At 40.4% G+C, this 21,661-nt stretch overlaps 1 protein-coding gene across 2 annotated transcripts in view; it reads left to right on the top strand.

Moving 5' to 3' along the window:
* Nucleotides 1-21,661, top strand: part of na (sodium leak channel non-selective protein na) — a 711,066-nt gene that overhangs the window by 521,252 nt on the left and 168,153 nt on the right. The gene's annotated exons all lie outside the window — the stretch shown is intronic.

Raw genomic sequence — 21,661 nt, 5'->3', positions numbered from 1 at the left:
CGACACGCCACCGCACGGGGAAGTGTAGCTTTGACTATGGCATTGTTACAGTGAGTGTAATCTACTCATAAATGTGGTAGCTTCGACGAAGGGAAGATGAAAAAATAGTAGTGTGTAACCGAGTGTGTTGTACGGGCCATATAGATGTAGCTTGCATTCTGGAGATCGTAGGTTCGAAACGCATCATCGGCAGCCCTGAATATTGTTTTCTGTAGTTTCCCTATTTTTACACCAGGCAAATACTAGGGCTGTTATTATGGTCACGGCTCTTCTTTCCCAGTCCTCTTTAAACAGTAATCACCACCATCACTACCACTTGCCTTTTCGTATCTGATAGTTGCCGAAAATTTATACGATTATATATATAAAAATCCCATACAACCTACTTTATAGTTTTCACTATTATGGAAGATTGTGTTCGTTTTAGACATTGTTTAGGTAGACATTGTCTAAGGCTTAAAACTAGTCATCGTTTCTGCAATTGGCCCCAAGTCTTTTAGACTCATACTCCTTCTTCGACCCAATTCTTCTCGTCTTGTTACTTCTCCTTCCACCCGTCTTCTTGTGTGTGTCACTCTCTTATTCACCTTCTTACTTGCCACCAAGTGTTCCACACACTCTCGTAACTTAGAACTTTCACTCCCTGACCTTGGTGTACACTGTACTTTGCTCACTTCTGTTATCTCATCCTGTGCCATCTCATCACTTTTTTCCTTGCCATGACCCTCTTCTCCTGCCTTTCTGCCAGCTGGACCACACACTGCTGATGTTGATGCAAACCCTCCATTACCTGCAGCCTGAGTACATCCCATGCACATGACCAACTGCCGTCTCCAACTACCTGTTTCTGTCCACGAACATATCCTTTGAGCCCTTGTTGTCTTGCCTTCACAAGATCCCTATTTAAACTTCTTTGTTCATTCATGTCTTCTTAGCCACACTTTCTCACCTTTCTAGTTACTCTCGTTCTTTAATACAATGTCTTGTCATATGTACGCTATCCTACACATAACCTAACGCTTGTAAAACCTTCAATTATTATTTAACTATCTTTTATTACATGCTAAGTATGACTATACCCTGTAAATATGAATTGTACATTTGTAACCTCAAATATATATTGCGAATACGTCTAACCTCAAAATCTGTGTCGTTGAAAAGTGTAGAAAACTCTGTAATATTCGTATATTGGGTATAATCCACTATCATTCCCATACATTATTTCCTGAAACTTACTGTAATGATATACTATCCAGATACATACATTTTTTTTTTGCTATTTGCTTTACGTCGCACCGACACAGATATGTCTTATGGCGACGATGGTATAGGAAAGGCCTAGGAATGGGAAGGAAGTGGCCGTGGTCTTAATTAACGTACATCCCCAGCATTTGCCTGGTGTGAAAATGGGAAACCACGGAAAACCATCTTCAGTTCTGCCGACAGTGGTGTTCGAACCCACTATCTCCCGATTACTGGATACTGGCTGCACTTAAGTGACTGCAGCTGTCAAGCTCGGTCAGATACATATAAAAACATTAGGAATCTTGTAGATTTTGTCACTGTGGTTTGTCTATATGAAATCAAATATAAGAGTTAGATCTACTCCAGTTAAGAGGTCGGTCGATCGATTGTTCTTTGTATGTTCGGATATATGTTGTATGTTTTGGAGTTTTGCAAGAACATTTCCAGAAGTCGATATTTATAGAATGTTTGTCGAACAGTATATATATTGAGCTGACAAGCCGAGAGGCCAGAGTGTGGAGTGCATTCTCTTTGGTAGAGTGTGGGTTAGTGAGTGTTACATTGAGCTGTGGATTTGGGTGATATCTGAACTTGTTCGAAACGACTTGAGTGAGAGGGTAATCAGTCTTGCTTTGTGCTGGTAAAGTGAACAATCAGTGATATACTGTTGATATCTGTACTTTTCAGAATCGACTGTGTAACGGTGAAGTGGAAGATCATTGTGAGGACTAGTTGATATATGTACTTGCAAGAATCGAGAGTAAATTGCTTCAGTGTGTTTCCCTTACTAGTGGTGTAGTGTTGTGTATAATTGTGTATAGACCTAGCTGTGTGTTGTTAAGGAACAGACTTAGTGGTAAATGCAAGGAAGTGAACCTATCTTGTGTGATGTATTGAAACGGGAACGCCCTACGAGCATTCACGTTTCATTCTTTTGTTAAGAGGAGCTCGCTAACACCCGGCCATAAGCATTTAAAACTTGCGCCGAGTGCACAGGCATAGAGGGAACTGCAAGCAAGCTCGCGATGTTCTAGAACACTGGCCAAGGACAAGCGACGTCACGCAGAAGGTTCTTTCGTGTTCCATGACATTGCTGCATGAACGAAATGTAATATCAATATTTCAATAACGTCACCTTGCAGGCAGGAATAATGAACGCTGCTAGCCGAAATTTCATGTCAATCGGTGTAAAGATGGCCAAGATATAAAATTTTCTTGGGGCCCACATGTGTAGCCACGCCCACCGGCCTTCGGCAATATAAGCGAGTCGCCAGCCTGGGGTAAAGCAGAGAGTGTGCAGTGTATAGCTGCAGTGTGCCGTAGGCAGAGAGTGAGGGGAGTCGGCAGTAAGCCGTGAGTTCAGTGTGTGTGTGCAAGTAAGCACGTCGCGACATAATTCGTCACTCGGTCCGGCTGTATACTTGAGTTCAGAAACGTTAGTGTTAAAAGCTTTCTCCATGGGCTTGACTTCATTTAAAGACTGTGTTTCTAGCATGAACTGTGCCAGCCTTGACTTCATTTAAAGACTGTGTTTCTAGCATGAACTGTGCCAGCCTTGACTTCATTTACAGACTGTGTTTCTAGCATAAACTGTGCCAACCTCGATTTCATTTAAAGACTGTGTGAAAACAGCGATAGTGTTTCTAGCCAACCTTGATTTCATTTAAAGACTGTGTGAAAACAGCGATAGTGTTTCTAGCCAACCTTGATTTCATTTAAAGACTGTGTGAAAACAGCGATAGTGTTTCTAGCATAGACTGAGCCAGCCTGCATTTCATTTAAAGACTGTGGTTATCCATTTTTCGGAACTGTGTTCGTAATAAAACTGTGCCGACCTTCATTTCATTTAAAGACTGTGTCTATCCGTTGAACTGTGTTCATAATAAACTGTGCCAACATTCCCTCTTAAAGACAGTATTAACTTGTGGATTACAGTATCGTGATTTCTTTCCGAGGAACCATGCCAATTCCCATCATAACCTGTTCAGAATCACGTATGATCTTAAGTGCCAGTGATAATCTTCTGAAAATTACGACGTAACAGAACTCGGACAGTCGTTTATTTCAACAAGTGTGTGAATATTGTGCTCATGGAGTACAGTGCAGAGACTGTACCCGGTGAATTTAATTTTCTTTATGAAGTGCTTAATCACTGCACCTCGGAAGGTCCTAGATTGTTTTCGTTTGTTTATTATTCCAAATACGATAATTCCTTCCATCTTATCCTCGTGGAACTGTGACTCTAACTTTATCCTTGCTGCTAAAGTGCGTTCAACATCATAGGCTAATGAAGTAACTAATCATAATATCACTCAACTAAGGGAGGCTAATGATGCCAACATTGTAAAATTGACAGAATCTGTTGATCAAAAGTTTGCAGAAGTTAATAATAATTTGGAACGTAGGCTCAATAGTGCAGGTGCCGAAATTGAAAAACGATTTAAAGAATCTAACAAAAGAATGGATTCTAAGTTTACGGAAATAAATGAAAGATTAACACGTGACTTAGAAACCATTAAGCAAGATATAAAATCACAAGTGGCGGAGGACTTAAAACTTGCTTTCCCGTCTTCTTCTCAGGAAGTCCTTAATGAAGTAGAAAGCTTAAAGGAAGAATTTCAAGAGTCCCATGCTCAATTATCTCCTGCGCAAACTAAAATCGCTTCTATTCAAGACAAACTTCATGAATCTGTTAAAAATAATTTCATGAAGTTGGGAAACGAAATTACTCTTCTGAAAAGTCAACAAGAGGAGGCCGATAAACGTGTCAAGACTCAGTTAGATAATGCTCACACGCAGATTACTCGTATCTGTCGCGATGTAGCAGGAGTCAAGACCGACATAGAAAAGGAGGTCAAGGAAATTGAGAATTCCGTACAGGGGAAAATTAAAACCCTAAAACTTGAACTCCAAGGAGGTATAGAAGCTCTCAACAGCAAAGTATCGCAAATCGAACAGGATGTTTCATCATCTAGCCTTCACAACACTAGTGGAGAATCCATGAATGTTTCCACAGTTTTTAAAATAACTGAGGAAAAACCAGCCAAATTTTCGGGGAAGGAGGAGTATACTGCTAAGGAGTTTCTCCTCAATCTCGAAGAGTTCTTTCAAGAAAATCACGTTAAGACCGACCGCCGATTACGAATAGCGTCTCGATTGTGGTTTACCGCTTTTAAATTCAATATTAACACTTACGAAGAGTTTAAGGAAGCCTAACTTAGACGATTTTGGAGTGCTGAGGCTCAGCACCTGATAAAACTTCAATTATACTCCAGAAAGTATAACACTTCCGTTAATTCCTTGCGATATTCAGATTATCTCATATCTCAGCTTAAAAAGATGCAGTTTTTCGACCCTCCTTTGCCGGAGCAAGAACTTATTCAGGTCATAACGCTGCAATTTCCACCAAATGTTCAGGAAATATTGGTGGCAGCAAACGTCCAGGACTTGGAGCAGCTCGATGATGTCCTGAGGAGACTCGATACTGCGCACACTCAGAGCGCAGCAAAAGCAGGTCGAACCAGAGAAACCACGAGCAACTTTACGGAAATGAAGACTCCGGTTCAAGTAAATCCAGAACCGCGAGAAGAAAGAGAAACTTGCCGAGATATTCCGTTTCGGTACAGAAGATCTAGGAATCGTCCCTACGAAGGGAGGGCTAAGTTTCAACCTGGACCTTCATGGAGGCAGGCAGCTAACCAACCCAATGATAATAGGAACTCCCAGCAGGAAGAATTAGAGAAACGTTGGAGAGAGACTACGGAATATGTAAGGAATAAGAACAGGGAAGAGGGCTTACCTGGAGCAGCTTCTTTGGAATACCAGGCAGAGATGCAGAGAAGAAATGAGAGAACGGAAATGGATCCAAGAGTTACGGGTACCAAAAAAAAAAAACTTTGACGAAGCAATAAAGAGATTGCCTGAAAACCCGGAGGGAGGAGAGGTAGTATGTAGCGCACTCATTAACCATTGGTATTTAGAGGATGCAGATTTACTATATGAGGATTCAGCACCACGACAGCCTCAGATACAACGCGGCTTACCGATCATTATCATTAAGTTAGGCAATATGATTGTCCACTCTTTAGTAGACTCAGGATCGCAAGCCTCACTAATTTCGCAGAAATTAATAGATGTGGCGCAGGAGACGACCTACATCTCCATCTTGTCGGTTGCTCAAGTTAAGGTTAAAGGCATAGTTCCTGACAAAGCTATTAAATGCAAATTTCAAGCGTTTCTTGAGTTAGAAATTGGTGGTGTTAAGTTCCAACATCTATTTTTGATTTTGACGCAAATGAAATTTGACTTAATCCTTGGATCAGACTTTCTCATTCAACATGGGGGAATCATTGATTATCCCGCTAATGTGATTAAATTTTTCCACGTCGAATCTGTAGGGCTACAGTTGGTTACTTATAATGACGTGAAGAATCCGGAATGTGAGACCCCGGTGGACATAGTAGAAGGCAAGATGAGCGAGGCTCCGCCTGTCGAAGAAAGCGTCCACGAAGAGGGGAGACCCGAGGAAGTGGGACCCGTAGAGGACCAGATGGCGTCCATCATCGATGATGAGTTGAACGAGGACCACTACAACTTCACGCTTTATGCCAATGTAGCTGAAAGCCCAGATTACGATGATGATGAAGTAACAAAGGCAATCCAAGAGCTTTTCAAGAAGTTTCCAGATGTATTTTCCGAGAAACCTGGAGTCATTAAGGGTTTCAAGCACCACTTAGATGTTACTGACACTTCACCTTATAAGAAACGGCCTTATCCGATACCCATGAAGTACTTGGAAGAAGCACGGGTCATCATTAAACAGATGGAGAATGATGGAATCATATCAAAATGCGTCACACCTTACATTAATCCTCTGGCTATAGTGAGAAAACCAAATGGTAATCTGCGCATATGCCTCGATGCGAGGGCTTTATACGATAGGCTGGTGCTAGAATATGACCACCCTCCCCTACTCCGGGATGTAATTAGGAGATTTCATAACATGAAAGTATTTTCTGCTATGGACATGGCTTCTTCATATTTTCACATTTTATTGGATGAAGATAGTCGGAAATTTACTGGATTCATCTTTGATAATGTCACTTATGCCTTTAATAGACTCCCTTTTGGCATTAAGAACTCTGGTGCAGTTCTTATCAGAGCCTTAGAGGAACAACTCTCCGATGAAGTAAAGGCAATCACCACCATTTATGTGGACGATATTATCATCGCGTTCGAGTCCCTGGAACAACATGTACGAGATGTTCATAAGGTGTTGGAGGAATTACAGACCAAGAACTTTAAAATTAACGCCAAGAAAAGCCAGTTTTTCAAAACTGAAGTTTTGTTTTTAGGCCATCTTATTGGAGGGAATGGGATCAAGCCCAATCTGGCTAAGATTCAATGTATTCTAGAATTTCCCAAACCCACAAGAATGAAACACATCAGGCAATTCTTAGGCCTCTGCCAGTTCTTCGCGCAGCATTGCCCTAATTTTACTGAAACGGTAGCACCCCTGCAGCAGTTATTGAAGAAGAACAACAGGTGGAAGTGGACTGATGTCTGCGATAAAGCATTTGTGGCGACAAAACAGATGTTGAAAAACAATGTTCAACTGGCCTATCCTAATTATGAGCTACCCTTTTATATTGAATGTGACGCCAGCCGCATAGGGATCGGTGCAGCTCTTTTCCAAATTGATCCAAGGGAACCTGAAGTTCGCATCTTTCTCTCATTCATGAGCCACAAGTTGAGACCCCATGAAAAGGCTTATACGATAACAGAGTTAGAAGCCCTTGCCGTAGTACATTCTCTCATTTACTGGAAGAAGATAATCTTTGGATATCCGGTGATTATTGCACAGATCATCAAGCACTGACATTTATTCTCAAATCAGACATCACAAGCGAACGGATAACCCGATGGGCGCTGTTTATACAGCAATTTGATATCACTGTTGTTCACAGGCCCAGAAGGAAAAATATCCTAGCCGACGCATTAAGTCGGAATCCGACAGATGAGGTTTTGATCCATGCGATTGAAGTCATGAATGATGAAGATGAAGAGTTCTTGCGACGACCAAAGTACCTAGCGCAAGCTCAAGGAAGAGATCCTCTAAGCCATGAGCTGATTCGTTTTTTTAAAGGATTTATCCCTCAAGACGACGACGAGTATCCACGTATATCTAGGATAGCTCAAAATTTTTGCTACCATGATGGCCTACTTCACAAGTACGTCGACCTCGCTAGAACAACAGATCGTATTTATGCCCCTCCTCGAATAAGGACTGCTATTATATGGCATTGCCATTCCATTTCTGGGCACGCCGGTACGGACAAAGTCCTAAACCTGATTAGAGAAAGGTTTACGTGGGAATACTTACGCCTTGACATCCGTAACACCATTAGGACTTGTGATATTTGTCAAAGAATTAAGCCCAATAACAGGCTCCTCCGGGAATATCCACGACCTTTAATACCTGAAAAACCTGGCCAGATCTTCGCAATGGACCTATATGGACCTTTGCCCACGGCGTTACGTGCCAACAGATACATTGTTGTCACCATAGATGCATTTTCTAAATACACTATGTTGCTTCCAATTCAGAAGGCAAATACCGGGAACATTCTCCGCAGGATTCGTCGAAACATCATTCCCGAGATGGGCAAGCCGGAATTTCTCCTAACAGACCATGGAAGTCAGTTTACCTCCATGGAATTCCAAGTTGCACTGGAAGAACTTGAGATAAGGCATATCATGAACTCAATCCGACACCCGGAAGCCAACCCAGCCGAACGGGTTATGCGAGAAATTGCCAGATTCTGTAGATTGTATTGCGGACAACAGCATTGGAAGTGGGTTGAAGTTCTGCCCATTATGCAAAGGATCGTCAATACCACCATGCATGAGTCTATTCAGGACACCCTTTTTAGTGTACATAAAGGCCTCACTCCTGACAGACCTTGGGATCGAGTTTTGCCTGATCAACCTGATGCAGCGGTGAGCCAACAAGCTCGCATTATCAAGGCACTTCGGCAATTACGACATGCTGCTCAAATCCGAGAAAAAAAGTTACGACATCACAAGTTTCGACAACCCTTACAAGTGGATGACCTGGTATTAATACGCAAGCCTGCAGTTTCGCACCCCGACCAGGGAATTTACGCCAAATTTTGTCCCTTATTCATAGGACCCTTCAGGATACTTACTGCACTAGATAATGGTGCCTACGAAGTAGGAAGGGCAGATAGCGATGTTGAGGGAATCTTCAACTCGGCCAATCTCAAGAAATACTTTACTAGGAGATGAGCGAAAAGAAAATCGCCCAGCAATTTTCTTTTTCCCGAGCAGGGGGGGAGATGAAACGGGAACACCCTACGAGCATTCACATTTCATTCTTTTGTTAAGAGGAGCTCGCTAACACCCGGCCGTAAGCATTTAAAACTTGCGCCGAGCGCACAGGCATAGAGGGAACTGCAAGCAAGCTCGCGATGTTCTAGAACACCGGCCAAGGACAAGCGACGTCACGCAGAAGGTTCTTTCGTGTTCCATGGCATTGCTGCATGAACGAAATGTAATATCAATATTTCAATAACGTCACCTTGCAGGCAGGAATAATGAACGCTGCTAGCCGAAATTTCGTGTCAATCGGTGTAAAGATGGCCAAGATATAAAATTTTCTTGGGGCCCACATGTGTAGCCACGCCCACCGGCCTTCGGCAATATAAGCGAGTCGCCAGCCTGGGGTAAAGCAGAGAGTGTGCAGTGTGCAGCTGCAGTGTGCTGTAGGCAGAGAGTGAGGGGAGTCGGCAGTAAGCCGTGAGTTCAGTGTGTGTGTGCAAGTAAGCACGTCGCGACATAATTCGTCACTCGGTCCGGCTGTATACTTGAGTTCAGAAACGTTAGTGTTAAAAGCTTTCTCCGTGGGCTTGACTTCATTTAAAGACTGTGTTTCTAGCATGAACTGTGCCAGCCTTGACTTCATTTAAAGACTGTTTTTCTAGCATGAACTGTGCCAGCCTTGACTTCATTTACAGACTGTGTTTCTAGCATAAACTGTGCCAACCTCGATTTCATTTAAAGACTGTGTGAAAACAGCGATAGTGTTTCTAGCCAACCTTGATTTCATTTAAAGACTGTGTGAAAACAGCGATAGTGTTTCTAGCCAACCTTGATTTCATTTAAAGACTGTGTGAAAACAGCGATAGTGTTTCTAGCATAGACTGTGCCAGCCTGCATTTCATTTAAAGACTGTGGTTATCCATTTTTCGGAACTGTGTTCGTAATAAAACTGTGCCGACCTTCATTTCATTTAAAGACTGTGTCTATCCGTTGAACTGTGTTCGTAATAAACTGTGCCAACATTCCCTCTTAAAGACAGTATTAACTTGTGGATTACAGTATCGTGATTTCTTTCCGAGGAACCATGCCAATTCCCATCATAACCTGTTCAGAATCACGTATGATCTTAAGTGCCAGTGATAATCTTCTGAAAATTACGACGTAACAGAACTCGGACAGTCGTTTATTTCAACAAGTGTGTGAATATTGTGCTCATGGAGTACAGTGCAGAGACTGTACCCGGTGAATTTAATTTTCTTTATGAAGTGCTTATTCACTGCACCTCGGAAGGTCCTAGATTGTTTTCGTTTGTTTATTATTCCAAATACGATAATTCCTTCCATCTTATCCTCGTGGAACTGTGACTCTTAACTTTATCCTTGCTGCTAAAGTGCGTTCAACATCATTGACTGTGGGAACTATTTCGGCGTGCTTCGCCTTAGAGAGGTGTCACACTAGTGTCCCGTGACGTCCGATGTGGAAGCTCCACATTTCCCCGTTCCTGCCTCAGGTTCGAGTCATCAACACTAATACAAAGAAAACACCAACGACGGAAGACAACGCCGACGCCGACCGCAAGACGACGCAGCCGCCGCAGGACGACGTCCCCTCCACGCCTTCAGGGACAACTCCACGATTCAGCTGTAAAAGGTGACAATTCCTTGCATATCTATTGAATAAACTGAAGGATCCACTTAATCATGAAAATTTTTTTTCACTACCCTTCTCTCTCTCACTCTCGTAGCATGGGCCGTACACGCCTTGTCGTTCCGCATGCTCTCCGATAAACTGAAGTACGGGCGTTCCTGTTTCAGTATATCTACACCAAAATAAAATCACATTGAGAATGATAGTCTGCCATAATAGTAGATACAGTGAACCTCGATAATTCAAAATCGGTTGACTCAAAATCCCACCTAATTCGAAGAAGCTCTCGTTCCCAGAAACATTAGGCACGGTTTTGCATATTACCGTATTTAAATTGTTTAACTTGAAATATGGATAATTCATAATTCAAAGAACAATGTCGTCCCCATGACCAAAATTCAGACTTCTAATTCAAAACTGCCTTTACATTTTACCTGTTTTAAGAGTTAGGAAAGGTATGATCATTTTCAAAGAACCTTATTTTCCCACAATGAAGACAGTCATGATCATGTCTCATGTACTGCTTAACTTGTCTTTGAAATATACATGTGTCATAGGTTATGAATTTCATTATGGTCCATATTGACAATTGATATTGAATAGATGAACCCTTCTCTACTCTCTTTGAGGTTTGTTTCAGTTGGTTTTTGAAACATCTCAGGGGGGCACCCCGTGGTCTTGAACTGGAGCCAAGTTCACCATAGAGGATCTGTGTTTTGTTAGATTTATAAATATCTTGTACTTTCTTTTTGCTGCCGATGTGGATTTAAATAACTAGACCAAATATTTTGTTTTTGAAAGAAAGTGTTCCACATCAAAGCAAAGTTATAATAGAGATTATTTGCGGTGACAATACATAATAGTTTGGTAACGATGTGGCTAATGAATTATTGAATTCTGTACATTTTCCTCCAAACATTCTCATTTCGAGAACTTGTAGTATCTTAACATTAATAATTTCCTCTTACCATAATACCTAATTACAGAGTCTTTGTTTTAGCTTTGGTTACAGCACTGCTCAGAGCACAGCATGGGTGGCTCAATGACACTCGGTCGCTGGCCGGTATAACGTGTGCCCTTCCTCCCCACTACGTTGCAGGAATTCACATTTATAGCAAGTTATTTCTAGTAAAACTATTAGTCTAAAACCTACCTGACATTATATTTGACATTTGATGTTCAGAATGTTGTCCCTCAGCTGTCAAACACAACTGACACCTCATTAACAGGTTTGCAGACACTCGAAGAATCTCAGCCCGTGTGATGTTTTAAATAACTTGTGAAATGTTCTCTTGTAGTTCTTCTCTTGTGTGATGGTTGTTCACATACACTTTTCCCTTCTGCATCCCCCACAGGTAATAATCACAAGGATTTAAATCAGGAGTTCTAACAGGATAATTAAACACACGATCTTTGAAAACTTCCCGTATTATCTCCAGAGACCGATTAGCAGTGTGTGCCATCGCATTATCTTGGATGAAGTAACCATTCTTTCTTCTCCTGTCCGCTCTTGAAAGAATGACCTGAGAATAATGTCTATATATCGGTCAGCATTTATTGTTTCGTGGAAAAATATAGGCCCTATAATTTTGCAAGCACTTATTGCGCACCAAACTCTTATTTTTACATCATGAAGTGGACAGTCATGCAACCAGTGGAGATTTTCTGCACTGCAGTACCCATTGTTTTGACTGTTTATGTAGTCATTTAAGTTCAGCCATGCCTCATTACTAAAAATAAAAGTTCTAGGTCAACATACCCTTTGTGAATGGACTGAAGCAACCAGTTACACTACCAAACCCTAGCAAAACTGTCAGGTCCTCTTAAATGTTGGGCAGTGGTGGATTTGTATGGTTTGGCTTTTAACAGTTTTGTTGCTTTGTGGTCAGAGCAGAAGATAATGGACATTAGCTTGTATGTCAAGACATGACAGAGATTTTGTTAAAGTTCTTTTCAAGAGAGTTTCTATTTCATCAAGCTTTTCCTCTTTCAGAACAGTTTGTCTCCTGTGTGTTTTCTTCTTAAGAATGAACCCAGTGCTATGGAACTTCTTCACTAGTTATGTACCATATTTCTATGGGGACAGAGGATGCCAGGAAATTCGTGAATGAATCAAAAACAGCACACTCTAACAGAAGAATGCTCCGCATATCACAATATAGAGAATACATGCTGTTCTACTGTACACATCACTCATTAAACACATGATAACTTTTGTATTCATAGAGAAACTGTGTTCACATTGCGCACACTATCAGTACCTCAGATGTTAAACTAAACTTTTGCAGTGAAGATATGGGACATATCGCTTAATCTCTACAGCATTAGATCACATCAGCTGGACATGAAGCAATATATCTCTCTGCAAATGAGTCACCCGGCCATGCTATCGCCTTTCTTTGTAGCTCCCCGGACACTCGTACACAGCCAAAAAATGACCCTGCACTACATACAAGATTTATTTTACTTTCGAAGTTCGGAATTCAATTTCTGTTTCACAGCTCACATTTTGTTCTCTCCTTAAAAAATCAAAACGTTAAGCATCCTTTATTTTCCTCAACAAAAGTAGATTCCTTTTTGCTAAACCTAACATCAAGACAATGCATAATCATATAAAGAATGTCATGTAAATTAAGCTTAATTTGAGAGAAGGTTGGCAACAAACATGTAAACAAATGGTGGCCATGATTGATCATGAGACATACAAAATTCACACTTACAAATATAAACAAATCAATGTTATCTCAAAACTTGGAACACAAATGAAAAGGAAAAATTTCCGCCACATAAAATGCACTATATACAGTTCACAGCAACTCCTGAAAATGAAGGCACGAAGAGTACACCAAAAATCATTGAGCAACAAACTACGGAACATGCATTACAAAACGTGCATTACTTTCTGAAGATTCCTTTCCAGACTGACATATTATTTCTTTGACGTAGTTTCAGCTGATTTAGATCAGATGACATATGTTCCTCTGTTCAAATATAGTTCTATCTATATGCCTTGGTGAAATATTCCCAAACAGAATCACACCGTTATATCATATTGTGAAGATGTTCAACAAAGTACACATATTCCAAGATAGAAAAATTATCTGCCAGGCATTTATTAGATGATTGTTGTTGCTTGGGCCATCAGTCCATAGACTGGTTTGATGCAGCCCTCCATGCCATTCTATATACTGTGCTAACCTTTTCATTTCTACATAACTATTACATTCTACATCTGTTCTAATCTGCCTGTCATATCATACTATGGTCTACCCCTGCCGTTCTTACCACCTACACTTCCCTCAAAAACCAACTGAAGTCCTGGGTGTTTTAAGATATGTCCTATCGTTCTATTACTTCTTCTGGTCAAATTTCATGAAATTGTTCTCCTCTCACTGATTTGATTCAGTATGTAGTCCTCCACAAGGTCATAAACAGCTGCATATGGTCCTTTTTACATTAAGGAGATGAATTCCTTTCTAACATTTGGCTGCTGAAATTATTTAAAGATTTCCTCCTCACAATAGAGTTTGAAGTATGTTATTAGTTCACACACTACTCATTCTTAATCTTCCAACTTCACTAGTTAAATTGTCTATTCTGTCTTTGTTGTTCATTTGTATGGTCAACTCCTTTCAAATTCTACCTGAACAAAGTCTACCCTCACTGTCTTGCTCTAACACATTTTCTACAGGCTGACACAAGTGCAAACTAGATATTACTAACTGATTTCTCCATATAATGTCAATAAAAATCTTCAGGCATCTGCCAAGATGAAAGCAAAAATGTCTCTAAAACATTAAACTTGCACACTGTTAGAAGACTCACTTTGTCTAAATTATCCAGTGCGAAGGTATTACGACTGACCCGGTCGGCGATTCTGAAGAATAAGACACTCTACCCCACGCACTCTTCTCTTTTAAATAAAAACCAAGGTACGCACCAGTTTGCAATAACAGTCACAAAATGTAGTCCTCTACAAGGTCTATATTAAAATATCCTGGTTTCACAGTACATCCTTTGACACCTTACACTTCGCAAATGCTTACACAGTTATCCAGAGTAATGATTCTTCCCTTGCACACCCGATGAATATTAATTAAATGGTACACCTCACTAGTATTATAGTCCTTGGCATAGACATTTCCTGATGACCTCATCACTCTGTCATGTGAGTACAAAGGGCAATGTAATGCACTTTCCAGAAACAACCAAACTGTATTATAAATGATCTTCACAAGTTGCTTGCAAGTGCATTTAATTCATACTCAAAAAGAAACTACAAGAAATTGCACAAGAGACTCCGGGCATTCCTAGAGTATCAAATTCCTGAAGTCCAGACTGGATTCATGAAACGAAAAGGCACTTGAGAACAGATCTTAAGCCTAAGACAAATCATAGAAAAGGCTAGAGAATTCAATGTTCCGGTATACCTGTGCTTTATTGACTATCAAAAGGCCTTCGATACTGTTAAATGGAACCATCTTTGGAAAATTTTGGATGACATGGGTTTGCCACTCCTCAAGTCCTTGTATAAGGAAAATACAGCCACTGTGAAGATTCAAAACGAACAGTCTCAGCAGTTTCGTACAAGGGCTGGATGACAAAGATGTTGATTCCCATGGGGAATCTGAAATATTTGTTCCGAATGAGTAAATTTATAATACCAATATAAATGGTCCATTATTGGACATTATAAATTTTCCAGCTAACTCATTCCTGGTTGCCAGCATTTCGCCCACGTGTGCTTGGCTGGGCTCATCAATTGGTACCTAGCACACCTACCAATGGACCATTTATATTGGTATTATAAATTTACTCATTCGGAACAAATATTTCAGATTCCCTATGGGAATCAACATCTTTGTCATCTGATGGCCAAGCAGGCATCAATATTTGATAGTGGGACAAAGTCTATCATAGTGCATTGGCACTGCCGGTGGCTACAATTAGCCTACACAGTGGCCTCCACGGTATGCACTAGCCAGCGTCTTGGTAGGTGTGCTAGGTACCAACTGATGAGCCCAGCCTAGCACACGTGGGCGAAACGCTGGCAACCAGGAATGAGTTAGCTGGAAAATTTATAATGTCCAATAATGGACCATTTATATTGGTATTATAAATTTACTCATTCGGAACAAATATTTCAGATTCCCTATGGGAATCAACATCTTTGTCATCTGATGGCCAAGCAGGCATCAATTTTTGATAGTGGGACAAAGTCTATCATAGTGCATTGGCACTGCCGGTGGCTACAATTAGCCTATGCAGTGGCCTCCACGGTATGCACTAGCCAGCGTCTTGGTGGGTGTGCTAGGTACCAACTGATGAGCCCAGCCTAGCACACGTGGGCGAAACGCTGGCAACCAGGAATGAGTTAGCTGGAAAATTTATAATGTCCAATAATAGACCATTTATATTGGTATTATAAATTTACTCATTCGGAACAAATATTTCAGATTCCCTATGGGAATCAACATCTTTGTCATCTGATGGCCAAGCAGGCATCAATTTTTGATAGTGGGACAAAGTCTATCATAGTGCATTGGCACTGCCGGTGGCTACAATTAGCCTACGCAGTGGCCTCCACGGTATGCACTAGCCAGCGTCTTGGTAGGTGTGCTAGGTACCAACTGATGAGCCCAGCCTAGCACACGTGGGCGAAACGCTGGCAACCAGGAATGAGTTAGCTGGAAAATGTATAATGTCCAATAATGGACCGTTTATATTGGTATTGCAAGGGCTGGAGTTCGCCAGGGATGTATCCTGTCACCGTTACTTTTCAATCTCTATGGTGAATACGCAATGAGAACTGCATTAGATGGCTGGGACAAAGGGTTTTCCATGGGGGGATGCAAGATCAACAACTTGAGATTTGCTGATGACACCACCATGATAGCATCATCTGAAGAGGAGTTGACAGAGCTGATCAAGAGAGTAGAGGAAGCAAGCCTAGAAATTGGATTACGCCTAAATCGACAGAAAACCAAAGTCATGATTGTTGATCGTAAGAACAACAACAGTCCACATATCAAACAGATTGGAGGGTGTGAAGTTGTACATCAGTATGTATATCTAGGCTCCTTACTATCCTATTCTGGTAGTTCCAAAGATGAAATAAAGCGAAGAATTGAAATAGCAAAGGTAGCAATGATCTGTCTGCGGAAGATTTGGAAAGATAATAACATCACCATCTATACAAAAAGAATCTCGTTGAATCTCTAGTCTTCTCAGTCTTCTTGTATGGCACAGAGATGTGGACCATCTTCAAACGTGATTGTGAACGGACCAACTTCAGATAAAAGTTCGTCTATCGTGTAAGGTCTCTCAGCGGATTGTACGCTACTTTGGACGTATAATGTGCCGAGATGGTAGTCTTCAAAAGCTGATTGTCGAGGGCAAAGTCCAGGGAACCAGATGAGGATGAGTACCAACGCGATCGATTGACATGGTGAACGGCCCCCTAGAGAGTTCTCTCAGAGCAGCCACATTGAAAGCCTTAGATAGGGAAGAATGGTGAAGTATGATTCATCGGCTAGAGGGCTGAATATTATGATAGTCATGACGCCTCAGTCATGAGGCAAAACGAAGAAGAAGAAGAAGAGTACAAACACCTGCCATTTCTTCCTGTCTGCGTACATCTTTTGTTCTAGGACATCTTCCCATTTGAGACATCTCTCCACTACATCCGATTTCACTGTGTCTATCCAGTGATTCCTTGGCCTTCCACTTGGTTTTTCTCCTTGGGCAGTAAGATCGAAGTATTTCCTTGCAGGTCTCTCGCTCTTCATTCTCATAATATGAGGCGGTCCGTTCCAAAACTCGTCTTATCCATCATAAGTGATTTTTCAGGAAAAGCGAAAAACCTGTAATTTTTGTAATATAAGTCTCACTTGTTTAAATGTATTACGATGCGTTCAAGTCCAATGTCATAGGGTCGTCTTACTGCAGAATTATAAATATAATTAGTAGAACGTCAATAAATTACATTTGTATTCTGGATAAGACGAGTTTTGGAGCACCCAAAAAAATTCAAAATATATTACCTCACACAACTTAATTTTAAACAAGAAAAATGAAAGGATTGAGAATATAATGTTGTAATAAAACTCACCAGTACACTCGTGCACCTTTTTGCTATCAGTATAATGTTATTCACAAATAAATTAAACACAGCAGTGTGATTTATCATATTTACATCCTATCCATAGTATTTGGAGAGAATTCTTCCTTTATAGGCTACACTGCACTCGCAATAGAAGTAACTTGAACAATAAAACATCACTTGGTTGTTAATCAAACTCTCAAATCTGTTACCTCCTCTTGAGATCCATCACAAAGAACTTCTGTTTCTTCAACAAGATTGTTTTCGTCTACAGAAATTGAGGTGAACAGATTCTTATAAAATGAAAGCAACTCATTCCTATCCCAATCCATTCCAGAATGCTTTTCAAGCAAACTTTTTACGTCCTTTACTTTGGCGGGATTCAAGTTTACTCCTGGCAATAATTCAGGTGGCATTAGCATGTCTCGCAGGCGTTTTCCCTTTTTCATTATGGATTTTCCTAAACCGACGTCTGAGTTGTAATGAGGTTCTCCCCATAAGGGTGACATTTCCCAGTGAGTCTTTGTTAATAAATCGTTTCACTGAAGAAAATTCAAAGTGCCAAGATGCAGGCATTTTCATCATATTTTCAGAAACCATTTTCCAATTGTTCACCAAGCAGTCTCTGCCAAACTTGAAGACTTCAGCATGTTTGCTAAAGATGTCTTCATATTCTGCTGGATTACAGATTATAGGGCATTTCCGTATCTCTCTCTCTCGACTTGAGCAAATACCCTGTTAGAGGGCAGAAATGAGTGGCCTGTCATAGGAAAGACCAATTCAACACTTTCTATATTAGGCGGAGCTGTGTGTGTCAAGAAATATGAGCACATTGCAATCATTGTAGAATTGCGGTTCTGTCCTCCGCAGCCTTCCGCACGAATTCGTATAGTAGTGAAGTTTGACAAATCAGTTTTTGATAATCGATGGTAAACTGCAGATGACGTTTCATTAGACCCCTTGTTGAATTCATGCTCCATCCATGTGTATGTAAAAACATTCTCCTTTGTCAACTTGGCATGTGAGGCACCCTTCACAATGGTAAAATTATAGGTGTACAATTGGCGACTGTAATAGTCAATTTGATCTGGAACTTTTGGATTCACAAGATTCTTTTGGCAGTCAAATGAAAATATTGTCATGCTGTCCCTTTCTTCTTGGAGCTTTTTGAAGAAAGCTGCAGCCCTTAGTTTGTGTACTCTAAGTTCCAAGATTAAATCATTCTTCAGCGATACGTTCGAACTTTCAAGTTTAATTTTCTCCTTGATCTCTATGCACTTTGAGCAAGCATCAGTAACTGGTGTTCCGAATCCTATGTTGTAGCAACGCGTAAAAATTTCACGGAAGAACCACCGCTTTACCCTGAGTTCTTCAGGTGATTTCTTGTTATACATTTTGTAAAGCTTAGCGATGCTTAAATTTCCGGGTAGATACTGTCTGACCGGTGACTTTCCGCGGCAATAGTGACTTTCACAACACTGCAAACTCTCAATGAAACGTTTCACGGAGTGCCTCTTTTCAGTGTACTCTGGTTTGATCCTAGCTCCTCCCCTCTTTTCTGTTGGAAGTTTCCCTGTCGTGAAGTGATTTCTGGCAATCCTCTGAACCCGATCTTTGCTGACATGCAATACATTCAAGAATGTCTTTTGGCAGACCTGAATGAGAAACTGTTCTGTATTGGCAAGTTTTATATACCTTCCACAACAAGAGCAATATTTTCGGTCATCTTAATACACTCTATTTACAGCACTAAACTGCATGAAAGACTAACACAGTTCAAGAACAACTCAAAGTGTGGGAAGACTGGCATAAAACGCGGGTAAATTGTAGCGTGAGTGACGTGCTGAAATTATCCATTCCTATTGGTTGATTGTATATGGCGAGTTTTGGAACGACAAGCGCCGTGGATAAGGCGAGTTATGGAACAATAGCCGAAGTTTGGTGACAGATTTCTATGGAAAAAGGCGAGTTTTGGTGCTTAATTTTGTGATTGAACTATCACAAACATCACCAAGAAGGCAATGCTACCTCTAACTCTTCTTTTTTTTTTTAATGGATAAGAAGAGTTCTGGAACGGACCGCCTCATATGCCCATACCACTGAAGTGTACACTTCTTTATTACATTGGTAATAGGAACCTCAGTTCCAGCTACCTTCCTGTTTACTTCATTCTTGATTTTGTCCTTTTGAGTAGTTTGATTCATATTTCTAATGAATCTCATTTCTCTTGCCTGAATTCTGATGTAGACATTGTTTTGTAAAGTACACGTCTCTACCATTATCACCTCTTTACAATAAGTCATTCAAATCTGAGCCTAGGCCTCATTGGCTTGGTCTCTCTCTACTTACCTCTCTCCATGGCCGAGTCAATTCTTCTCCTTCCTAACCTATCCTATATTTGCAACATATGACCCCACCACCGAAGTAGATTTATTCATACAACTTCAATATTAAAATTATCTAATATTCAAGAATATTGTAGCCTGTACATAAAAAGTGCAATCAAATTAGGATTATAAGGAAGGCAATATAACTATGAAAGATTCTTGGTTATTTCAAGAAAACCATGTTCATTGCTGTATGATATATGGTTATTAACAGGTAGATCTTTTCAATGTTTGTTCTTTCTTCCTATCATTTCCAAAGTTTTCTGCTGTTTAATTTCTGTTGTAGTAGCTCAGTTCAATGGAAAATGGTTAAACACAATATTCTGAAACATAATGACTACACTTTCCTTCACTCCATACTCCTAAATGTTTAAGCTGAACACATGAATAGGCACTTGAGATTTGGGGTTGTTTATGAAGTTTAGGTCATATTATGTGTTATGACTGAATGCTAGCATGTAAAGGGTCAACATGTGATGGAGGCCTTTATAAAGAGCAGATGAATTAACTAAACCTAAAAATATCAGTATGTCATCCTCTGTTGTCTAGCATTGCCTGCTCTTGACTTAAAAGTGTCATGTTTGATTACTAGTCATAGCCAAAGATTGAGATAGACAGGTGGATTTTACAAGGGTGATCCAATATTATGAGAATAATAAATTGCAAAGTTGCTTCAAAGCTGTAACTAATTCACTTGACATGGAACCCATCCTTAGCCATCTAAAATCCAAACATTCCCCTCTGTGCTGCGTGCCATGGTTTCTTCAGTTGAGATGACTGTTTGTAAGTTTTCGTCAGACCAAGCGAGTTGGCCGTACAGTTAGGGTCACGCAGCAGTGAGCTCGGATTTGGGAGATAGTGGGTTCGAACTCCACTGTCGGCAGTCCTGAAGATGCTTTTCTGTAGTTTCCCATTTCCACACCAGGCAAATGGTGGGTCTGTACCTTAATTAAGGCCACAGCCACTTCCTTCCCACTCTTAGCTCTTTCCTATCCCATCATCGCCATAAGACCTATCATGCGACATAAAGCGCAAATAGTAAAAAAAAAAAAAAAAAAAAAAGGTCTTTGACAGAAGTATCTCTTGATTCCATTTGTTGGATATTGTACTAAAATTCAAAGATTATGTCTTCCCTTGTAGCCATTCAGATCCATTTACTAAGAGCTCAAACTGTCCCAATACTTTTGTATAAATAGATCATTTTTTATTACTGGTAAATTATGGTGTATTTCCATATGTAAAAAACACCATTTTATATTGTACTTTATTTTGCTCTGCTCAAGTTCAAGTGTGAGTTATAATGAAGAGCCTGGTGAGAGACAACAAAAGCTATCAAGCATTGGCTACACAGTTTGGGTCACATAGCTGTAAGCTTGCATTCAGGAGATAATGAGCTTGAACTTCACTGACGGTAACCTTGAAGATGGTCTTTCTATTTTCACATCAGGCAAATGCTGGGGCTGTTCCTTAATTAAGGCCATAGTCACTTCCTTTATAGTCCTAGCCCTGTCTAACGCCATTGTCACCATAAGATTTGTCTGCGTCAGTGCAATGTAAAAATATTAGCAAGGAAAAAAGAAGATAAAGCTGACATTTTTCATTAATATTACTATTTTTATTGAATATAAGTAGCCTTTTCACAACCACAATGTGTAATTTAATACATCCTGTTTGATATATACTGTATTTGAATTATAAAAATATAGTTAATGATGGGTTTTAGTAAATAATCATAGCACTAGGTCGTAGTGAATTAGAAGACAGACTATGTGGATTAATTCTGTCATGGAAGCAAAATATTGTTCTTGTGTGGCAGTGCTTGTTTTTTTTTTGCTATTGACTGCTTGAAGCAGGGCCTCTCAAATGTTCAGAATCTCACGCGTGCAAATCGAGGTGCAGAGACTCCACGCACTGTGCATCGATCCAACTCGGCTTGACT

This window comes from Anabrus simplex, chromosome 1 (assembly GCF_040414725.1).
Source record: "Anabrus simplex isolate iqAnaSimp1 chromosome 1, ASM4041472v1, whole genome shotgun sequence".
Lineage (NCBI taxonomy): Eukaryota > Metazoa > Arthropoda > Insecta > Orthoptera > Tettigoniidae > Anabrus > Anabrus simplex.
The sequence above is the reverse complement of the archived record's forward strand: the minus strand, read 5'-3'. Positions and strand labels throughout refer to the sequence as shown.